The following is a 7,127-nucleotide window of genomic DNA, read 5'->3' as shown; positions in this document are numbered from 1 at the left end:
TATCCTCACACCCCAAGTTTTCAATTTGTGGATTGATTTGTTTCAGCTGCATTTCAACAAAGACGACCGAAAGCTTGAGCCTTTTCCATTAAACTTTTGATTGGTGCCCATGCTATAAAGCAGCTTTCCTCAGGAAGAAGACAGAAATGTCTTGAATAAACTTCCTGTCCTCACCTATTTCTGAATCATTTTATTTAGAATTGGCCACCAAAGTCTTCATTTAGCGCAGCATGGACTAAACCATCTGGCTAATATAATAAGGTAAAGTAATACATTTTTATCCTTCCCTAATTGGTGCAGTCATTTCATTATTATAAATATTAGGTATCTGTAATGGGGAACACTAATTCCTTTGACTAGACTAAAGATTCATGCCTTCAAATAAGCATGCTAATCTAATTAGAAAGCTAGCAGAGCTGAACGACTACATTTTCTCATACTTAGCATTGGAGAGCCGGGGCTTTGTGGAGCAGATGTGCTGTGAAATTAATTTCCTCTGGTGTAACCGGAGACACTCTTCTCACCGTCCCTGTTATGAAATTTCCATTTCACAGATGATAACCTATTATCACTTTATTCAAGGGAGACGTGTTAATGGCCAGGAGGAAGATTGAATTATTCATATTTGCTCATTTCTATTCTGCGGCGCGGCCCTGCTCTTTTCATGCACTGTGAGAGGGCTAATGTAAACATGACCAGAATCCTTGTAAATTGGCTTGTAGAGGAGGCTGTTAGCATAGTGCCTGGGGACTGATGCTAGACAGGGATAACAGCTGATATCTGTAAAGTACAGGCTGTGTGTGTCTGTGTGTGAGCGCATTAAGAAGAGAAACAGCATGTACGCGCACGTTTGTGAAACAGAGAGCGAGTGAATGAATGAATGAGGGCATAACGTATGTTAACAGTGTAACAAAGATGCTACTAGCTGGAAATAGAAGCTAATTGAACCAGGAAAAGGTTAGCCACACACGCTAATGAGTACCACATGTGCTTCATGTCTATACATACAATGAAAGCTCAGATGATTCAAACACGTCATATTTTACATGCCTACACGTCCCCTTAGCAAACACCAAAAATATTTAGAAGCTATCACTCAGGAAGTCACATCAGTTCACTTTAGACCAAGTTGTGTTGGATAAATGCTTTCTACAACAAAACAACAGAAAGGGAATGAACATATATTTATTTCCAGTTGGTGACTTAAACTGCTTCAGTATGGCAGAACAGGAAGAAGCTCATTCACAAATAATGAGGCGTCCTGTCTCAGTGACGTAGCTGCTGTTCATTCACTAAATAGCTCTGACCCCAACAGGGCATGAGTGTTTGGTATGGATGAAGCACACTAATCAATCTGGTGTGTGTTTATCTGATCATTTGGTTCTGTTCTTCTGTATTTAAAACCAAAAACACATGTTGAATTTTCATAAAAGCTTGTTCAGATAACGAAAAAGATGTGTTTTTTATTGCAATGAAAGTGGTGCACAATAATAAAAAAAACAACAACTTTTTATTCTTTATTTCCTCTCACTCAGATTAATACCTAATGTCATGTTTTATTGAGTGGAAAGTTTACAACTCTGAAGTCTAGTTTTCTAAACATCATAGCAGGAATGATTTCTTTCTAAATCAAACATTTAGCAACATTAGTTTGAATAATATGGATTATATGTATTGTGCTTGTCTTTGATTAGCCAGAGTTAAATACTCCCCTAATGTTGAGATAAACTGAGATAAGTTATTTGTTCTACATCTGACAAATAGGTTGAATTCAATCTTAAATCTCTGAATTTTCTGTTTAGTCCTGATAAGAATTATTCTAGACATCCAAGTACCCACATTTATAGTCTCAAGTGAGGTTTTCCATGTTTTCCTGATAACTTATGGCTTTCTGCTTTAACTAATGTTCTTGGAATGATGAATATTAGTTATTAAATCATTAACATTTGTCATGAGAGAGAGATATACTGTATTAGGCTACAAATTTTGCAAGAGTCAGCATGCGATATTAAAATGCTCACTGATCACTAGGTGGCAGTATAGCATATTATATTTGCACATGTGCATATGCTTCAGTGGTAGGCCTCTGTTATCATGTGACCCTGAGATTTTCATGGCCTTTTCACATGACACCACAAAGGTTTATATATCAACAACTGCAAAATAATGGCACATTTATTTTACTTTTGATTTATCAGTGCAGTTTGCTATTGGATGCACTATGAAGAAAAAAATGTACTTTAAATTTCATTTGTTTTAGAATTTGTTAGTAATCCTTGACATTATTATATCTAAACTCAGTTTATGCTCCTAAATTAAAATAGTTTCTAAGAAATTCTTATTTAATATTTCATCCTAAAATAATCTGTTATTGTCCTAGGCTTTATATGTAACACGCCGGGTCGCCGACTGACTTCCACACCAAAATGTTTCAGTGTTTGCTCAAATTCAGTTATTTAACCTGACAGAAAAAAAATCACAACAATTCTCTTTATTAAAATGACCAAACTTCGGTGGAATCAGAAACTTGTCTAATAAAGTGACTCTCTGACCACAATCATTTTTGAGGACTTCTCTATTATACTGCTGCTTAACACAATCCATAGCAATTCAAATCCTTATCAATATCAATTTACTCATATCAATAAAGAGCAGGCTCCCCCTGGATCAGTTCTCACTGGCATCCGTCTGACATTGCAGGACCCTCATCACACCCAGACACCATCCACCCCCACTTCATCATTCACACACACACACACACATGCACATGCATTTACAACCCCCCCCCCCCACACACACACACACACACACCACCGACATTGGCGTCAATAAGGCTGACCGTCTTTGAGAGAGTATCGACAGTTATCAAAAAATGTCCTTGATGTAATTTCATGCCTGTCGACACTCACAGACCATATGCTGAGGATTATGGGATGCCTGGGTGCCGCATAAGTAGACGACTCTGCAGAGCTCGGCGCCTGGGCCTTGATCACTTTATAGGAGCCTTTTAATGGCTGCCGGCGTTAGTGCCACAATGGCCAAGTACAGCAGAGTGTCCGCTGGGGGCTACCATCAGCCTCACAGTTACAGAACAGCCAGGGAATCCCACCCCTCCCATTTGTGACACATTTTAAGTGTCCGTAGTGTCACAGCATATGTTGAGCTCCTGTGTTTGAGGTGTTAATGTCCATCATTCACTTTTTCAGCGTATTCACAAATGGACAGTGAAACATTAAGTTCTCTAATGTGGGACTTTTAATGACTGTAAAGCTGCTTTCTTTCAAAATGATACAGGGAATGAAGACAGTTCAGAATAAGTATGACTGCATGATGATCAATGGGTTTTTCTGCTGCTGTCAGCATCTTTAAAGTAACTCTTTTGATAGCAAAATTTTGAAGCTGTACTGTGTAAATATGTGTAGATGTACTGTATGTACTTTTTAAATTAAAAATTAAATCAAAAACTAAAATGTTTGCTACTTTTAAGTATCATATGTTGCTGAAATTACAACCTTTATTCTTGTACAAGTACAAGAGTAAAGGTTTAAGTTAAAGGTTACCATTTACAAGTCAAAAGACTCTTGTTTAAAAGTAGGATTATAAAGTAATACTAATCAAAAGACTAAATTGACACACATCGTTATATGCATCAGACAGAATACATAATTACTACAGAAAAAATGCATAAGGAACTGGATTTGTTTAAAATGAACATGATATAATCAATTTTAATATTTACATGTTGTTTTTTGAAAGCCAGATTTATAATCCTAATTTATTATAATTTCCAATGGCAACAACTGCAGCACATTCTGCACAGAGGAGCTGGAAATTCACGGGCTTCAAATACAGAAAATACAGCCCAAACTAAATACTTTTCCTCAGTGTTTGATTTTTGTATGTTTGCATGCTTTTCTTACCTTGGATTTAATCAACTGTTTCCCCTCTCCTGTTTTCATTTTCTGCACTGCTTTGTTTTTCTGCTGCCAATGGAAGCTTAAGCAACTTAGCTGTTTTGTAAGCATGTGCACATCCTGATCTCTCATAATATTAGTTAAAATCAATGTGCTGCTTTTTTAATTATTGCTCATGGTACAAAGCGGGGAAGGCTCATTTAAGGGGGGATCGATATGGGAGAGCGATTGGTAGACGGTGGAGCTGTACATCAGGCGGCTTGATGTGAAAATCATTGAGGCCTGTGCAGGCTGTGGCTCGTGCTGATCATCCTGGTTAGCCCCCCAGCTGGCTGCAGGGTCTGGGTAATGGGTGAACCTTCCGTGAACCAGCATCCTTAGCCTCCACAGCACCCCTCAGAGTAGCACACAATCTCACACTGCCCCAGCCTCTATGACGGGCAGGAATAACACATCATAAACTCCATTACAAAAAGAATCAAAAACTATTTTAGCGCTTTTCTCATTCTCTCCCCTTCACACCCCACCCATTATTTGTGCCTCAGATTATTCTCTTTTTATTTGGTCCTGCACTTGCCCCCTCCTCCCCCCACCCATCCCCAGATACAGCAGTGCATTGTTCCTCCATGTGCACTTCTATTATCTCTGCTATCTGTCCTCTGACCACGACTAGGCCTGACTGGAGGCTTGCGCTTCTCTGCTCTGTGGGCTTTAAAGAGGTTAATAACTTGGGCTTGCGGACATTATTTAGGGTGGCCAGAGGAAATGTAACGCTCCTCTGTTTCTGTTGCTTTAGATCCACCTTTGACCCTAGAATCGTCCCTCGCTCCCCAACCCACATGACAAGCACAACCTTATATCCACAACACCCCGCTTTCTCTCTTGCTCTTCACACGACTTGCTCCTTTCTTCAATTTTAGTGAAGTCTACTTCAGATCTCTTTTATCATGCAGTTTAGCCCCTCTGGCACTAAACTAATACAAATGACGTTAATCTCACAAAGTGTGAACAGCAGCGTTTCACAGCCTCTTACGGTTATTTGTCACAATTTCTGTCTCCCAAATGGTTCCATTTTGTGCAAAGATTAAAAAAAGTTAAAAACCTAATAAATTGTTTACATTATTTGGTCACTAATCATGCATCATGCACTTTGCAAAGCGTGCAGAGGATGATTTATACAAGCTCCTCTACAAGCAATGGGATACTTCTATGGGGGTATCAATCCCTATAAGCACTGATCCAGTGTACAATCAGTATCAAGGAAAGCTGGGTTGCACAATTCAGTGTTCCCCACCAGAGGGAAAAAAACAGTTCTCATTTGCGTCTTCTTTTCTTTTGAAGTGAAAATTCAGATGTTTTTAAGTGGAGTTCTGTTAAAAAGTTATCTATTAATATATAACTTGCTCTAGACAACTTCAGTAAGGAGAGTTTAACTTTGACAGAATAAATGAGCCAAAGCAGTGGTTCCCAAAGTTTTCAGCTTCTGACTCATAAATGAAAAGTCACAGAGTCGTGACCCCATCTGTGACTGGCTGAAATATGTTAACAGCTAAAAAATAGCTTTATAATAAAAAGCTTCAAGGGGCAATATCATGTAAAATCAACTTTTATGAGTTTTATATCACGTTATAATCGGAGTTGCACATAAACGGTGCGCAGGTGCGCATGCGCGGTCAAAAAAGGAAAAAGCACACCAGATGGAACGTCATAAAGCTCCCTTGCGTACCTATGATTGTACCTGATTGTCTGTCAAAACAACAGCTAGCAGGGCTCTAGAGTGCGACCAGTTTGGTCACAAACACGACCTGATTTCTTAAAAAAAAGAATCCAGCCACACTGGTGTAAATGGATTTGTTTGGTGGGCCACAATGGGACCCTGATATATTAAACGGACACTGCCTTCAAAAAATCAGACGTAGTCCAGAGCCATTTTGTCCAATCAGAGCAGAGCAGGGTGGGACTTTCAATTAGAGCAAGTTTGGTTGAAGCAGCGGACCGGCTCGAGTCGACTCGAGTTGCAGCAGTGATCAGTCCATGTATCTCCTCCTGCACTTTGCTCCTGAACTACCAGAGACTTTGGTCTGTAAAACATCCCTTTATATTAAATATGTGTTCAGAATGTTGTTATCGAACAAATCTGTCCAACTTTGTGTGAGTGACTAAACTCCCTCTGCATCTGTGATGGGAGCGCGTCGCTGCGCGCGCAGACTGAGTCTTTCTGTGAGATTCACTGAGTTTTTCTAATTAAACCACATTAACTCTAACAGAACATTTGTTTGCCCCATATTAAAGCAAAGATGATTTTCTGTTTAACACCCCAGTCAAAAAAATAATATATATATTTAAAAAATAAAAACAACTTGCCATGTTCTCTAGGTGAAWGAGTTTTAAATYTTATTTTAATTTATCATAAAGATCCACAAATTTCATTCACAATTTTATGAAAAATAAAACAAGGCTCTTGATGTGCTAAACTTGTTTATATTTAGGACCATACTGTGATACAGCTTTTCTGGGATAAATGTAATTTATTAAATGATCAAATACGAAGAATAAATTATTACATCAGCTGAAACCATCTAAATAATATTATCTTTTAGAATAAAATAGTCTTTTAAAAAAGAAATCAGTCTAACAAATAAAACATTTGTATGTTAGTTATTTTGCTCTGAGCAAACAACAGATATTTGCTGGTTGGACTGGAGAGTGTGGAAATCTGGTTTAACCAAGGCCAAAGATCCAGAAGACCAAACAGGAGTTGTCCATCTGAGGGACATGTGTAGTCTAAAAGACATTTAACCATGAAATGTTCAGTTTGTAATGTTTCTTTGACATACACCCAGCCCCTAGGCCACTTATAAAATTTACAAGTTTACAAAAAAAGTTTACAAAATTTATGTAGAGTAAAAAATATAAATAAAAACTTGGTGGACTGATTTGGCATGATATCCTGAGATGTTGCAGCTGATGGGAGTCATAAAACAGAACAGGAGAATGTTAGATGCCCTGACGCCCCTCTAGATAAATGTGTTAAATTAGTGAAGGAAAATATGAGCACAAAACAACAACACTAGATTCTCCCCTGAAAACCAGACCAAAAATTTTATGTGCAACCCTGGTTATAATGTTATACTCTCATAAAAAAACATGCCCAAAGCCTTGCTTTGACTCATTTATGCATGTTTGAGAAATCCTGCAGTGTTTTTAGGAAGC

This window comes from Austrofundulus limnaeus, unplaced genomic scaffold (assembly GCF_001266775.1).
Source record: "Austrofundulus limnaeus strain Quisiro unplaced genomic scaffold, Austrofundulus_limnaeus-1.0 Scaffold346, whole genome shotgun sequence".
NCBI classification, from domain to species: domain Eukaryota; kingdom Metazoa; phylum Chordata; class Actinopteri; order Cyprinodontiformes; family Rivulidae; genus Austrofundulus; species Austrofundulus limnaeus.
The sequence above is the reverse complement of the archived record's forward strand: the minus strand, read 5'-3'. Positions refer to the sequence as shown.